General features: G+C 45.5%; 1 long non-coding RNA gene across 4 annotated transcripts in view; it reads right to left on the bottom strand.

Annotated features, from left to right (window-relative positions):
• Positions 1-17,193, bottom strand: part of LOC147024354 (uncharacterized) — a 165,169-nt gene that overhangs the window by 112,185 nt on the left and 35,791 nt on the right. For 2 of the 4 annotated variants that reach the window (XR_015058976.1, XR_015058979.1), the window contains exon 2: positions 14,740-14,825. The exons of the other annotated variants lie outside the window; for them this stretch is intronic. This is a non-coding gene — a long non-coding RNA (uncharacterized LOC147024354). The remainder of the gene's footprint in view (positions 1-14,739; positions 14,826-17,193) is intronic. 4 annotated transcript variants of the gene reach the window in all.

Below are 17,193 nucleotides of genomic sequence, written 5' to 3'. Positions count from 1 at the left end.
ACATGGTAAGGTTGAGTGATATGGCAAGGCAAAAAAGGCATGAGCAGGTATGGCAAATGGAGTCAAGGCAAAGCAGATAAAGGCATGGCAAATGCAGACCAGATAAGGTGTGACAGTACAACAGGTCAGCACATGAAGCTGGCCAGCCTCGGTGTGGTCTCGTGAGGTTGTGGGAATCTAGTGGCGTTGGCCGGTCCGAAGTCGGGCTCGGTCCTGCCCTACGGTCTCCCCCCAACCTATCGCCTATGCCTGTCCTTGTTCATACCCACCTCCATACGGTTGTGACAAAAAAACCCAACTAAATTTCGATTTTTTTTTTCATTATGTGTGTCCCTAGCCCCCTTATTGTCTTTGTTCTGCTAACCTGTCCGAACTGACTATTCCCAATCCCTAAGATCCCTTTTGAAAGGATTGAGGAAGAGACAATTGAATCTGTCTTGAGGCCCAATGCAGCCTCAGAATAGCTCCCTCAGGTTTCAGCATTTCCAAGATAAGTCCAGTGGCCTACAAACAGTGAAGGGATGGATGTTGCGAAGGGGGTACACGTTTCCGATCTATCCTACCATTTATTAAACCTTAATCTATCCCTGGGGCTTTTCAACACGCCTGTCTCTTTAAACTATTGGTTCTAGCAACCACAATTCCCATCGCCTGTGTTGGTGTTCATTATTAATTTGGGCCTGGCCCGCAAATTTTCTCCCGTGCTCTCGCACAATTTTGTGGCTGGGCAGCGAGGCTCCACTGGCAGGTCTACTCACCTGCCAAACTCGATCTTCGGCATCCCCGGGTCTCTGAGGCTGTCTCCGAGCCTAGGAACATGGGGAATGCCCTTCCTGGCATCTTCCCCATTGATGCCCACATGGCATTTTGGCGCCCCGGGTCCTTTTCCCCTGGGTACCCGTGCCCATTAAACTAACTCGGTCCCATGGACCCATGGCCGACTACTTCGGTGCCCGGAGTGCTCTCTACTCAGGACACATATTTCACCAGCCACGCTCCTAGCCGGTCAATAATCTCCTGCACCCTGCAAAAGGTTTCGTGCCTTCGTTCAACACCAACAACAAAACGACACCCTTTTGGTTAATTTAACTGACCCACAAACTATTATTACACTAACCCCGGGTTCCCTTGGGTGGGATTCACTCCTCCCCCCAATCATTCATTCGCACCATGCATTCCACATTCACTCCATTCACACTCAGGCCCACTGCCCCACAGTCACTCATCATGTTTCTTTCTTCTTTTTCTTTTTTTTTATACCACACTGACGCTCTACTAACTACGTCCCCCTAACTAACTCGTGCTCCCCGTCATCCCTTATTCAAATGCACATTCCATTTAACTCGTGGCTAATCTACGTCCCCACTACATGTTCCACGTCTGTCCTTGTTCCCAATCCATTTCTAATTCTGACCTAAATTTCCCCTAACTCGTGTTACCGGGCCCCATGGAGGACGACTCATGCCCCATGAGGCCAGTCTATCTAACGCTAAACCTTTCCTCTAACTAATGCTCCTTTGCCCCAGTGAGGATGTTCCCTACATCCTGGCCGGGTTTCGTGTACTCGTGGTCAGTCCTGGCGAGCCTTACGCCTCCAGGGTGGTGGTCTACAGCATGCTCGTCCCCTCCATTTGGCCGATACATGAGGGCGTAACATCGTCCCGTTAATCGTATTAAATGCTTGCTTTCAGGCTATCCCCCATGTGAACCACCGTGCTTTACACACCTGCCCTTCGTGCTGCGAGATCCCCGCTGACGTCACTCGCACATGGCCCGCTCCACGAGGTTTGCCACGCACACGGGCCCGGCGGTGTCGTCGACGGGACTCGTTCCGCGCGTCCCGCGAACACCACAAGCGGCGAGTAGCACGTCGGGCCCCGTACACGTGCTCACACGGGGATATACTCTGCAAATTCAATCAATTCCTCAGTTCGCTTCCATTTTAGCCATCCGCGCTCTGGTATTGTACCAGGCGGGGATTGTTTCAACACAGGCTCCCCGTTGTGCAATCGTCCGCGCTTGGACGGTTTGCAAAACTCCCCTGGATCTCGCACGCAGAGTCCAGCTGAGCCAGCACGGTTTCCAAAATAACTCCATCCAACTCAGAAGGCCCGCCACTCCCGTCCATTACACTACCCATAACTCCCGTCTGGGTCAGTCCGTGTCGCTCTCTCTCCCGTGCACTCACCCATGTCATGTAATTTGCACTCCACTCATGTTCTGACACATACTCCGGCACAATCACACTGGGGGCTTGGGTTAGCCCAAGAGATCCCGGGGCTTCTATCCCCCCCCAAACTAGGCATGTGCTATTTCGCACCATGCAGCCGCTCCACCTCGCACAACCTTTCCAGACTCACCTCGTCACGCTCTGCCTCGAGGGAGCATATGGTCTCCCCTTGTTCCTGTGTGAGATTAATCTGACCCACACATTGGGTCTCAAAACATTCCACAAGCTCAACCTCAATGTCCCTTACCATTTCTATTTGTGTCTGCTCCTCTTTTATTTTGTGCAGTTCGTCCCTTACCCATTCTATGTCTCCTTGCGTCTCTGTCACCTCTTTAAATTCCTCCTTTTCGGTGCCCAATTCCTGGTTCTTTGTCTCTACCTGTCCGAGTTCACAGGTTTCTCTCTTGACTATTGTGGATTCAGTCATCACCTCGACCTTACCCGTCATCATCACGGTCCGAACACCTTCCACACTCCCCTTCAACTCGGTCATTTCCCCACGTATGGTCCTGATCCCATTTGTAAAATTCTGGTCCATGCTTTTCATTTCGCCCTTTACCTCTGCCAGCGCCGCTTTCAATTCCTCCTGACCCGCCTTCAGTGTTTGCGTGTCACTCATCTGTTGGTTTCGCCCCAGGTCCATGCGCTCCATCATTTGTTTCATCATCTCCATCAACTGGTCCGTGTCCAATGGCTTTGGCAGAGCCGATCTGCTATGATCGGGTGTGGATCCAATAGGGATCGCTCTGTCCTCCGTGAGGGAAATTTGATGCAGGGGTCCTCAAGCATTGTTACAGATGCAGTTGCCCCCATTACCTCTGGGTATGGCTGCAGGGAATGAGCTCCCTCAAAACTGTTGTCCTGAGCCACGGAGTCCTCCAAAATTGTAATCTCAAAACCCACCTGAACCAGCTCGTCTTGGTCCGCCATGGTCTGTACCGATAATTCACTAAAATTGAATCCTGCTCTTAATTTCTGGGCGGGGGGGGGGGGGGTTGCAAAGCACACCCTTGGCTCCAATCCCGTTCCAGATACCAAATTGTTGCGGGTTCGAAACCCGTAAATTTTTTATGGGTCCGTTCCACTCCTGACACCAAACTGTTGCAGGCCAGGGGTTGGGTGAGAAGACCACTAGGTGGAGGAAGCTACCTCGGTTCCCAGCAGACTCCCCGGAATTGTAGGCCGTCGCACACGGATAATTCCGTGACATGGCTGGTCGCTTAACCGACCGTGGACGCCAATAACTCAACCACGTAACCTCGGGTCCTCCCGTCTATGGGTTAATCGGGTTACCTAATTAATCACGTGGTTTAATTACCGGGGAACATGCCCTCATACACCTTGTCCGAACCGGATCACTCTACTGGATCGGATGCAATCGAGCGACACTGCCAAGGTCGTACCGGCTAAAAGGAACGGATCATTGGGAATAAAGTCTCGGCTAAGCTCGGATATCGGACACAGAGCAGACTTAATGCGAAAATAATAACAATAATAACAATAACGATCTTCTGCAGTCTTACTTAAGCAGATAGGTGCAAGGACACACACACATGCACACACACAGACAGACACAGAAAACCTGATGAAAAGAAAGTTTTGAACCAGAAAGGGAAAGGAGTTGAGGCTATGTTCTTAGTACCTTTGTGCTTGACAGCACAATGCGCCACCAATACGTTTCGGGGGGGGGGGGGATGATCTGTAGTGTGGTACCCGACAGTGGGCGCTTCATCTCTGGCTTCAGCCACATGTGTGGAGACCTTGTTTGTGAAGAAGGAGCTTGAGTGGAGAAGGGGCGGAGTCCAGAGTGCAAGGACAGAGTGGTATGCGGGACCAGGTAGGCGGAGACGAAGAGGTGGAGTCCGGGCAGCAGGAGGCAGGTTGTGGCGTTGTCGATGAGGGCGAGGCAACAGCGGGAGAGAGGGGGAGAAAGAGAAAGAGAAAGGCGGAGGGACTGCTCCAACCTTTATAGGACTTGCAGCGCGGGGGGAGGGGCCACACTGAATCGAAACGTCATCACCTGAATCGGGCGCTCCGATTGGCCCCGACTCCTCATATGGCCCGCCAACTTTGGCTGGAAACCTCCCCACTTCATTTCCGGCAAGGTCATCCCAGACAGCGAACATATTTCGCTCCGACCCCACGACATGACATGAATTGCCCACACCGAAATTGGCACGCGAATCGTCCTGCAAACCCCCCCCCCCCGGGCCGTTCCCTGGCAACCAGCCAAGGGTCACGCATGCCCACCCGGGCGCCCGACCAGCGACGATCAACGCGCACGCCAACCTAGCCCGCACTGTACATTCCTGGGCTCGATCGCAGCTTCGCTGGCCGTAGGGACGAGAAGAAGTTCACCATCCGTGGGGAATCCGCTGCTGCCAGCGAGGGCCAAAGGTACATCATCTATGGATAATTCCAGCTGTGTGTGTGTGTGTGTGTGTGTGTGTGTGTGTGTGTGTGTGTGTGTGTGTGTGTGTGTGTGTGTGTGTGTGTGTGTGTGTGTGTGTGTGTGTGTGTGTGTGTGTGTGTGTGTGTGTGTGTGTGTGTGTGTGTGTGTGTGTGTGTGACTGTTGTTTCTCGACAACCACTGGTCCGATCTAATTGAAACTTGCCAGGAATATTGCTGGGGACCTGAGGATGTGCCTTTTCAAGGTTTGATATTAATCGCACAAGTGCTTCACAAGTTATGGCCATTTATTTACAAAGCAATGACAGGACACGTTGCTGCGTAGGCGTGGCCAATGCGCCATTTAGTTACCAATCACAGGACACGTTGATGCGTAGGCGTGGCCATTGGGGAAGAGATCCTCAGCCGCGTTCCGCATTACGGGTTACAACATACGGCCTTCCAGATAGTGATGACACTGTATTCTAATAATTTCTCGATTTCTTATGCGCATTTATAGATAAACACAATGCCCCAATACAGTCGTCGTTTATGATAGCGAAGGAATGGCCTGTGTAGTTGTTTGAAAGTTTATTTTTTTTTTCTTTTTTTCCTTTGGTTTGCACGTACAGCTACGCACGTACGGCCACGCACGTACGGCCATGCGAGAGCTCAGGAATGGCCTGTGTGGTTGTTTCTGGCATGCGGTTTTAAAGTTTTTTGGGGTTTTTTTTGCACGTATGGGCACGTACTCGTCTATCTATAATTCCAGCAGTGTGTGTGTGTGTGTGTGTGTGTGTGTGTGTGTGTGTGTGTGTGTGTGTGTGTGTGTGTGTGTGTGTGTGTGTGTGTGTGTGTGTGTGTGTGTGTGTGTGTGTGTGTGTGTGTGTGTGTGTGTGAGACCGCTGTTTCTCGACAACCACTGGTCCAATCTAATTGAAACTTGTCAGTATATTGCTGGGGACCTGAGTATGTGCCTTCTCAAGGTTTGATATTAATCGGACAAGTGCTGCCCAAGTTGTTCCCATTTATTTCCCAACCAATGACAGGACACGTTGCTGCGTAGGCGTGGCCGATGTGCCATTTAGTTACCAATCACAGGACATGTTGCTGCGTAGGCGTGGCCGTTGGGGAAGCGATCCTCAGGCGCGTTCCCCATTACGGGTTACAACGTACGGACTTCCGGATAGTGATGACACTGTATTCGAATAATTTCTCGATTTCTTATGCGCATTTATAGATAAACACAATGCCCCAATCCAGTCGTTGTTTACAAGAGCGAAGGAACGGCCTGTGTGGTTTGAAAGTTTTTTTTTGGTGTTTTTTTTTTGGGCTTGCACGTACGGCCACGCACGTACGGCCATGCGAGAGTGAAGGAACGGCCTGTGTGGTTGTTTCTGGCACGCGGTTTGAAAGTTTATTATTTTTATTTTTTTTGCACATACGGCCACGCACATATGGTCACGTACATACGGGCACTTACTAGTTATGGATAAATCCATGCATGTTTCACGAGCGGTGTATGTGTCTGCCTTCATGCACATTCTATACAGCGCGCGTGGTTTGGCCATTACGCACGTGGTCAGCACTCGCGTTCGCACGACTCCGCTAGCGTGTTCATGGGGCGAGCACTAATATGTGTCGGATATTGAGGTTGAAAAGGAACAGACTGCTTCTACTCCGCACACTCGTATCCCACCCAACATGGCATGGAGTCGTCTTTATCGGCGTCCGTACGCATTTCGTGCACTGGCCAGCATGGGCGTCATGCTGGCTGTTTCCTGTGTTGTGAAAAACACCATTTGTGCAGCCTCTAAAGAGGTATTCATTCGCATGCCTTTTTAATGCAACCAGCAATCTTCCCCAGATCATCGGAAATTCGTGTCGATAATCCCACACTGCGAAGTGCACAATATGACTCACTGCACACGTTGGATTTCTGGCTCACCTGCGTACAAGGATCTCTGTGCAGCAGTTCCATCACAGCGGTGCCGCACGCGCTGGCCTCCATGAGGCCCCTCCTTACAGCGAAGGCTCACGTGGCTGATTTACCTCAGGAATAATGAGACGAAAAGAAGAGTAGGGACGAAATGAAGGACAAAATGATTTAAGCAACCTAGCTATTAGATCATCGCAACGCACTCCTTTGTTGTCCCGCTAAACAAAAGGAAAGGGGCTATCTACACGTATAATAATGGAATAACTGCCTTGGGACCACTGTCTGTTGGATGCATGTGGTTCTGAGACCCGCAACAATGTATTCATATATATATATATATATATATATATATATATATATATATATATATATATATATATATATATATATATATATATATATATATATATATATATATATATATACAGTCAACCCCCGCTTCATCGCGGTTCACCTATCGCGCCCCCGGTTCATCGAGGGTTTTCCCTTGGAACGTAACTAATTTTTTTCTGCGGATTCCCCCGGTACATCGCGGTAATAATGTATAAAATATAAATTATTTAAGCAATAAATTATAACGCGTGGTGCTCGACCAGTCACACAACGCACGAGACAAGTTTCGCTTGTGAACTTCGAATATTTTCTACGTCTTTTTCTCCAAGCCCCACGATGCCGCCCAAACGCCCTGCACCTTCTAAGGCTTCTGGCAAGGAACCGAAGCGCCAGAGGAAGGTCCTGGGACGCTCCAGGAGAAGGTTAATGTGCTCGATATATGCTTCGGGAAGGAAAAAGGTTTGCCGCCGTTGGACGAGCACTGCTCGTACCCAGCACCTCAAAACCGACCAGACCAGACGAGTCGATCTCCGGCACCTCAAACCCAATCACTGCCAAACCGACCAGACCAGACGAGTCGATTTTTTTGGGGGAGGCGTCCATTCATCGCGGATTTTCACTTAGCGCAGGGAGGTTTGGAACGTCACCCCCACGAGAAACGGGGGATTACTGTATACAGTATATATATATATATATATATATATATATATATATATATATATATATATATATATATATATATATATATATATATATATATATATATATATATATGTCTTCATTTCTTCAAACGTTAGGCCGTGGCTGCATAGCCTATGTTACCCCCCACACAAAGTTGTATTTGTACCCTGATATTGATGTTTGTAACTTAAAAGATGTGGCCATGCATAAGGAACAAAGATAGATAGATAGACAGACAGACAGACTGACAGAGACAGAGAGATATTTACTTGACAGTTATACAGTTTACAAATACAGTATTGATATTCATGCAATTTCAAGATACAGTATATTCGTTTTTGTTACGTACGTGGTGGTGTATATGCTCAGTGTTGGTTTGCACATCTACCGGAATGTAAAGTATCCAACGTGCCCAGTATAATACGTTCTTGTATAATATTTGTGACAAGCACAAACGATATGGACTCGTTTGTTCGAGGTCTCAGCACGTACTGTATTAATAACACAGAGTAACTTTTAAATCAGGGTCATGCAATACAACTCTATCAAATGATAACAATCTATATAATCTACTCAATTATCATTTTTTCCAAATATTGCAGAATTTTGGCTTTTAAGCCCATAATAAACCTATTAAAACAAATATCACATCAATTTTATGAGTTTGCACAAGGAGTCTGCCTGCAAACTCATAGCAATGTGCTCTCGAGTGGGGATAGTGTCGTAGTGAGTTGTGTTTTGACAGCGGGGCTGATCGGACGGATTGTGTCCGACGTCGTCATTTTGTGGACAGGATGTGTGTATGCTTTCGGGTGGGGGGGTCAGTTTGGGAATAGGGAATATGCGTTTTCGGGTGAGGGTCAGCGTGCTCCTTATTAGCTGGGCTGCTAGCTGGAATCACAAGCTTGCGATTGCATGGGAATCATTTGCTGGATGGCGTCTGAACGATGTAATTTCACGGAATGGCATGCTTGTGAATGACCTGCCCTGGGAGCCATTTCTCATCTGTTACTCGAAATCGAACTGCCTGTCCTGCCTGAAGTGTGGCGACCTGATTACCACTCTTTGCGTCGAAGTATGCCTTTTCATTTTTGCTTCCTGGCTAGCAAACGATCTATATTAGGTGGCACGACATGTGATTTGAGAAGTTTGTGCTGAGGTGAGAAGCTTACTTTGTAGCAGACGGACATTCAAAAGCTCTGCAGGGGGATAACTGTCTATATCATTTTAAAGGGAGGTTGCGGTATTCTAATAGCACACGGTATGGGTCTGTGGATTTTTTTTGTTATAGTGACTTCACTGTCTGCACAAACCGTTCAGTTTTCCCGTTACTCTGGGGAAATCGTTGGGTAGAGGTGTGATGGTCGAACTCCCATTCCTCGGTGAAGCGTTGGAAGCCTCCACACCTGAATTGGCAAACAATGTCAGTGATGATGAGATCGGGAGTACCCAATGGCCTTGTGCTCATTGATCACAGAGTGTGTGCTGAGGTCAGCCAAGCGCTGAACCTCAGGGAACTTGGAGTAGTAATCGGTGACAATGAAAAAATTCCCTGAGCAATCAATCACCAACGAATTAACTTACCAATGAATTTACTGATAAACGGAATCTTTTACTCCTTACGAATGTTTCCACTATATTTTCATGCACATATGAGGTGCACAAAAGAACGTTCTGACCAGGGTTTATTTTAAGGAAATTTTAGAACTGCACAAATCTTTGAAGCAGGTTTCATGGCCCAGTGTTTGAGATTCTCTGAGTCTGAGAAGCATTTGTAATGGCTATTTTTTAACATTTTATAGATTTTAAGTTCCTTTGTATCCTTTGACAAGGTAAACAACACAGGATGCCTCACTGGAGTCTATAAAATTAGAAAATATATATATATATATATATATATATATATATATATATATATATATATATATATATATATATATATATATATATATATAGTCTAATATATCTAATATATTAAAATATATATATAGTCTAATATATCTAATATATTAAAATATATATCTAGTCATATAAACAGTGTTTTAAGTTTTAACCATCTTCGTATTTGACAAAAAATTTAAAACAAAGTACTAATCAGCATACATTTGTGTTTGTAAAATTAAAAATATACTTCTTCTCATATAAACAGTAAATAAAGGTACGTTTGCTTTTCAGTATCATGGTCATCCATTGACGTCTTGTTTCTTTATATGACATTGGAGTTTTTATTACAAATTTTACTACTGCACAAATTGATTTAGAACTGCACAAGTAGGGGTCTACTGCACGTTAAAATAAACCCTGGTTCTGACAATCCCTTGTGTGAGTTGTAGCACAAAGTTTCACGGACGGTGTTTAATCTAAGTGTCGCTAGTTTACACACTTACCAGAAGTTTAAAAAAAGAAAAGAAAATTATAACCATAAGTTATTCCGTCCAACGATTAATTTCCTTTTCGTCCATTTAAGTCTCCTAGAAAACCTCATCCAATTGGAAACAAATGAATTATCCTACAAATCGAAGAGAGGTATACTGAGGACTTTGTCACATTTTTCATTACGCAGAATTCCCACTGTTTCTTGCACCATTATGCTGTCAAACTTCCTAAATAAGTGTTCTACACTCTATTGCAAAAAAAATTCCCTTACAACAGCCTGAGGGAACTAAGTTATCTGCTCGTAGTCGTAGAAGACAACAAAGCAACAAAATCGACTTATGTTATACCTTGTGTCTAGTTACATTCGGTCTCCAAAGCAAGTTCTAGGAAACAACAGAATTTTTCCTCAGTTATGTTGATGGGATTATGGATAACACTACATTTTAATGAGAGAATTGTCTCTATATAACTGTCCCAAGGATGAGACAGGTTAGCTTCTTCTTCACCTGCATCCCTTTGTCCACATATTTTTTTTCCTTTTGTGGAATTGCCTTCCTCTGTCCACCGATAATTCATGTTCCTCTCTTCATTTCTTCAAACTTGCACCTCTACGCTGTGATCGATCGGGACTGAGCGAAGTGAATTAATAACCACGGGTAGAGCACGCATACAAAATGACCATGAGCCAGATACAGTTGGTTGCCAAAGGATGTGTATTAAACAATGTACTGGAAGAGGAAGCACCATAAGTCAAGAGTACAATAAAATGATCAAAAGCACAGAATTATATGAGGGAATCATATGTGAGTAATTGTCGAACATAATTTTTGGTGATAGCAAAGATCCATTAACAATTCAGTGCTTGACATCCCCCTTCTTTGAAAAAGAAGCATGATGATAATTACAAAAGAGGGGACAGCAATCTGCCAATATCCCATTCATACTATGTCATGGCAGGGTGGTGGCTTGACCAAATGGCCAGAACGTGTGTGCTGACCAGTGGGAATGTTATTGTTTGGAGAACCAGCGTTGATGTCCGATGGTGGAAGGTCATGGCTGGGTGATGTATCTGGAGTGATGAACCGTACACATATGGGTGACGCCGGCGGAAGTTTTGTTTGGGCACCTCGATGGTTGTCAGGTGATGGCTTCAGATGATGGCAGTTCTGGCGTAGCGTGGTTCCTGACTCGATTGTTATATTGTATGAACGGGGTTCCGGGCATACCTCTGTCATGGTTGCTGGTAACCATTGTCCATTGTTGCTGTCCTGGACATGGACAGGTTTCCCCAGGTTAAGGTTGCATCGTTGCAGTCCGGTATGTTGGTCAGCGTATGTCTTTTGTTGATATTTGGCGTTGCTGAAGTCGAAACAGGATGTTGTCCGTTCGTGCAGCAGTGTTAAGGATGCGCATCAGGATGTTTGTCTTGAGAGTGCGTTGCTTTAGTAGGTCAGAAGGTGACGGAAGGGAGTAGTCGATAGGTGTGCAGCACAGGATCCGAAGAGCCATGAATGGGTCCACGCCGGCATGTTTGGCTTTGACAAAAATGTTCTTAACTGTCTGTACTTGACGTTCAATGAAACCAGTCAAGGACGGGAAGTGGGGGCTAGTGGTAATGTGGTCAAATCCTCATTTCTCGGTGATATCTGCAAACGTTTTGGATGCAAACTGCGGTCCATTATCTGCTACTATACGATCAGGTATGCAGTGTTCAGAGAAAATGGACCTAAGCAACTCGCAGACTGCATGGCTACTCAGACTACTGTTGATCCTCTTGACTATAGGGAATTTTGAGTAGTAGTCACATATGAACAGGTATTCTGCATGGTCGAAGAATAGATCAACTGCAATAGTTTGCCATGGTCTGGTTGGTATCTCTTCGAGCTCGTGCCTCACTTCATTCTGGATGTGTATGGGACAGCGGCGAGGTGCATGTAGGTACGGTATTGTCTGTAGTGATGTGTAACTTCCCTTTGAAATGACCAATTCCTTTGAATCGGCCATGCTAAAGCTTATATACGTCTTTGGGTCGTCGTCTTTGGATGTGACTGGTACTGTAGGTGCTGTGATTTCTCATCATCCTTCATAGTGCAGTTGAGCACTACAAGCTGTAAGGTGGACAATGTTGGTCAGCCTAACATGGCTGAACCATCACACTCTGTGGCATAGAACTCAGCATCGGCTGTTCTTCCCTGATATGACCAGGGTATACATACAGCCCTGAAGTGAGGTATGTTAGATCCCCCATATGCATGGAGGGTAGTCTTCTTGGGAATAGTTGCACCATTCTGGGGAAAACCGTAAGTAGAGCTTGCCTGGGAACATTCTACTGAATATTCTGAGTGGTAAAACGTTTCCCTGGGTACCTGTGTCTATCTTGGCTCTGAGAGCAGCTAAAGTGTTGGGACGGTTGTCCAGTTGAATGTCTATGGCAAAGACTTCATCTCGCTATTTGCTCGGGATGACGCCAGTGAAAGCAGCCTGCACAATATCGAATGTCAGAGTCTCAAACCCTTCCTCGAGAATAGGTGAGGCTGGAGGTATGCCGGATTTCCATGGGGGGCCTCTGTGTAGCTGTCGATTTCTGCTGGGTGTGCATTGTCGCTGGGTGGATTTGCAAACAGCTTTCCAGTGTCCCCGTTTGCCGCATGCATCACATGTGGATCCCGAAGCTGGGCACTTGGTTTTGGATTGAGTGATCCCCACCATACCATCGGCAATGATCCTTTCGGCTGTTGGACCGCTTGACAACGTAAAGTGCAGTGTCGTTTGTGAATTGTTCTAGGTGGGACCGGGTTGCCTCTTTGGTACAAGCTCGGTCCACCGCATTGTCCAATGTGAGTGTCTTATCCGAGCCTAGCAGTGTTTCTTGGACTTTCCTTTGCCTGGTGCCGATTATTAGCTGTTCAATGAGATGGTCTTCCAGCTCTTTAATGGTGTCAAATCAACACTTTTAAGCCTGTAACCATAATCTAGTCATGGATTCATTGATGGATTCAGCAGGCACCTATTTATACTTCTGTATGTTGAAACGGTTGAGTCAAACATTCGCCCTTGGCTCAAGATGTGTTGTGAACTTCTTCCATAATATTATCTTGGGTTAGGGTTAGGTCAGATAGGTCCAACAAATTGTACATGTGGAGGCCTTGCTAACCTACCCACATGAGAATGTGCGTGTACATTACTTGTTCCTCTGGGCTCATCCCATTGAGGGGTTCCCTGAGTACGAGTTCAGCATACTGCTTGAAAGCAACAAATGCAGAGGGCAGGTCTGGGGTCTGCCAGTCCATTCCAGGTGGTTCAATGCCGGACATGTTCGCCGTACTGACAGTGGGAGAATGTGCGTACGTCGGCAGAAAGGTCATCCTATTAACATGTCGGTAATGAGGTGTATTGAATCATGCACCGGAAGTGGAAGTACCACAAGTCATGAGTACAATAAACCGATCAAAAGCACAGAATTATACGAGTGAATCATGTGAGTTATTGTCATACAGAATTATTGGTGATAGCAAAGATCAATTAATAATTCAGTGGTTGACAAATGCCATCAGAAGTCATCTCCCATTTCCATTAACCTCTGCCACCAACGAACCTTTCTTCCAGGTAATGTTTCTATGTCTGTCACATGTGTTTGTTCCCCTCTGTTTTTGTCGAAACCCTCTCATCTATCTATAATTCCAGGTGTGTGTGTGTGTGTGTGTGTGTGTGTGTGTGTGTGTGTGTGTGTGTGTGTGTGTGTGTGTGTGTGTGTGTGTGTGTGTGTGTGTGTGTGTGTGTGACTGCTGTTTCTCGACAACCACTGGTCCGATCTAATTGAAACTTGCCAGGTATATTGCTGGGGACCTGAGTATGTGCCTTTTCAAGCTTTGATATTAATCGGACAAGTGGTTCCCAAGTTATGGCCATTTATTTACCAAACCAATGACAGGACACGTTGCTGCATAGGCATGGCCGTGCATTCCCCATTACGGGTTACAACGTACGGACTTCCGGATAGTGATGACTTACTGTATTTTAATAATTTCTCGATTTCTTATGCGCATTTATAGGTAAACACAATGCCCCAATCCAGTCGTCGCTCACGAGAGCGAAGGAACAGCCTGTGTGGTTATTGTTTCTGGCACGCGGTTTGAAAGTTTTTTTTTATTTTTATTTTGTGCACGTACGGCCACGCAAATATGGGCATGCAAGAGTGAAGGAACGGTCTGTGTGGTTGTTGTTTCTGGCACACGGTTTGAAAGTTTGTTTTTTTTGCACGTACGGGCACGCGAGAGCAAAGGAACGGCCTGTGTGGTCGCACGTACGGGCACGCGAGAGCGAAGGAACGGCCTGTGTGGTTGTTGTTTCTGGCAGGCGGTTTGAAAGTTTTTTTTTTTTTTTTTTTTTTTTTTGCACGTACGGGCACACACTAGTTCTAGATAATTTCATTGATTTATGAGCCTTGAATTTGTATCTATAATCTTAATCGTGTGTGTATGTGTGTGTGTGTGTGTGTGTGTGTGTGTGTGTGTGTGTGTGTGTGTGTGTGTGTGTGTGTGTGTGTGTGTGTGTGTGTGTGTGTGTGTGTGTGTGTGTGTGTGTGTGTGTGTGTGTGTGTGTGTGTGTGTGTGTGTCCTCCATAATTCCAAAACCATGAAACCTTGAATGAAAAAAGCAACCCCAAATTTTGCATGCATATTAAGGGAACTCCAATGGAGTACATGAATGAAAACTGGGTATTTTAGTTAATTTAAACACCCCTTTTGAAAATAATTAACGGTAAAATCAGTTTAAAAAAAAAAGCCTTACCAAGATGCTGCCATGCCACCTGCCCACTGTCACCTCACAGGGGTCTTGAAGCTGCCATTTTGTTTTTGCCTGCAATTAGCCTGTTTCTGTAAGATAAAGCAGTCAAAATTTATTTTCACTTTCGTCAATAATGTCATTGAATGCCTGATCTTCATACCTACGTATACATTTCTTTTGTATGTGCTATATACTTCTCAAATAGGGAGTTTATAGCGATTTTATGCTTTATATGATGTGATTTTCCACGATGGCAATTAACGGACTATTTTTTTTTTGTATATCTTGTCGAGGCTCGTATGAGAGCTAACACACAACGCACAGTGAGGGGGGCATGAGACAAGAGGGGCGGGAGTGGGAAGGACAAAACAGTGGGGAACAGACACATTAGGAGATCAGTGGAAGGGAGAGGGATGGGGTGGGGAACACGGGGGTATACAAGATGGACATTACAGGGACTTTTCAGGAAGGAAAGCAGGGAATTTAAAGGAGGTGGGTTTGGGGTGGATTGACGGGGTAGAAAAGATCGAGGATTTGGATTGGGGACGATAAGAGGTGGTGGTGAACAGCTGTTTTGAAGACCTGGAGGGAAGAATGGGATTGAACAGATTGAGGCAGTTTATTCCAAGGGTGTGAAGAAAGAGGAATGAAAGAGTGAAGGTGAGCAGTGATTCATGATTTTGGAATTCAATTATATAATCGACATCTGTCTTCGAATTTGAGGAACAGAGCTCGTGGACTAATTAATTGTCGAAATCTGGAGTGTGTATTCACTTTAATCAAGACAATGGTCCCTCTTTCATATTTACACAGGAAAATGTGAAATTGCCATGGCATTAACTCAACTTTTTCTATTATTTGGACAATTATTACACAGGAAAATGTGAAATTGCCATGGCATTAAACTCAACTTTTTCTATTATTTGGACAATTATATTGAGTGAAGAAAAGATTAAGGAATGTTCTCAAAGTGTAGGTTCACTGAGTGCAATGAAAATAATTAAGCAGTGGGACAAGTTCGGCTGCAAGATCACCACGAAGGCTCCCGCTCATGAGCAGTGGGCACGGCCACCGTAGCTGTGTTCTTCGTGGGGAAATCCCCAGATTTAGAAAGGCAAATTTAATTTAATTGAAGATAGAATGAAAAGAAAAATGAACATAACAGAAGGATTAACATGGGTAAAGCAACGGTACAAGTGAACTATGAGTTCAAGAGAGAATTCAAAATTATTTTCAGTCACGACAAAGTAATGTTTGCTAAAAAAAAAAAAAAGAACAGACGAACGCAGTGCAGAAGAATCTTTAGCTTCTTCCAGATGGTGGAAAGGCCTCGAGCTGATTAAGCTACAGCATCAATATCCTCAACTTCTTTTACATCAACGCCAACACCATCACCATCACCAAGAAGAAGTGCAAAGAAGAAGCCAGCATGTCCTCTCATGGATTTGCCAGACATGGAGGAAGGGGCAGAGAACCCTGAGCATCTGTCTGACTAATTATAATCAACACCATGTATCCCCACACCATGGCAGGATGGCTGAGAGGTATACACACTCACTCTAAGCTGTCTAGCCTGGGTTTGACTCTTAACCCAGCTATAAACTGTCATCCTGGTGTTTCACAGGCAGGGTGATTAATTAATGTGTTTGTCGTTCCTCAGATGGACGTTAAACTGGGGGTCACATCTGCCGGAATTAGATGGTGGCCATTAACGATCCCTTTGCAGTGTCCTTCACGAAGTGTAGGTTAGCTATCCCAGGCATCCTGGCCAAATTACAAATTTCTGTTCTAACCTGCAGGGCACTGCATCAGTAGCACTGTCACATCATCAGTCAATGATGCTACTCGCAGCCTTGTGCTGCAAGCATAGAAAAGACGACGACCAAACCTTGATGTAGAGTGTTTTATTGTAATGATATTTCAATTAATTTACTCTGAAAAATTTCCACTCAATTGTTTTTCTGAACACCTACACCTCTGTCCTCCTCTACCTTTCTTTCTCTTCTCTCTCTCCCCCCTCCCCCTATCTCTTTCTCTCGCTCACACACCCCCCTCCTCCTCACACCCTTCCCTACCCAGAGTGTATAGCGACTTATGGTGAGGCATCATTCTCCCTTCCCCCCTTCCTTGCCCCCCCTTCAGCTCTCCTCTCCTGTTCTCTTCTTTCTATCCCTCTCTGCCTCTGTCACATACACACACACACACACACACACACACACACACACACACACACACACACACACACACCCTTCTTTCTCTCCCTCCCCCCTCTTCGTAATCCCCTCAGCGAAGCGACGGGTGTTATTTGCTAGTATAAAATAAAAGCAGCCATACGTTAATATGGTGGGTGCTCTATTATAAGTAACGAAGGTAAGTATATATATTTCTAATCATTACTTGGCATTTATACAGGAAAAAAAAACAAAAAAATTTAAATACCATCAGCTGTTCTTTACT

The sequence above is a fragment of the Eptatretus burgeri genome, chromosome 6, assembly GCF_056783735.1.
Source record: "Eptatretus burgeri isolate ZD-2024b chromosome 6, Ebu_testis_v1, whole genome shotgun sequence".
Classification (NCBI taxonomy): domain Eukaryota; kingdom Metazoa; phylum Chordata; class Myxini; order Myxiniformes; family Myxinidae; genus Eptatretus; species Eptatretus burgeri.
Note: the sequence above shows the minus strand (reverse complement) of the source record. Positions and strands in the feature narration are given on the sequence as shown.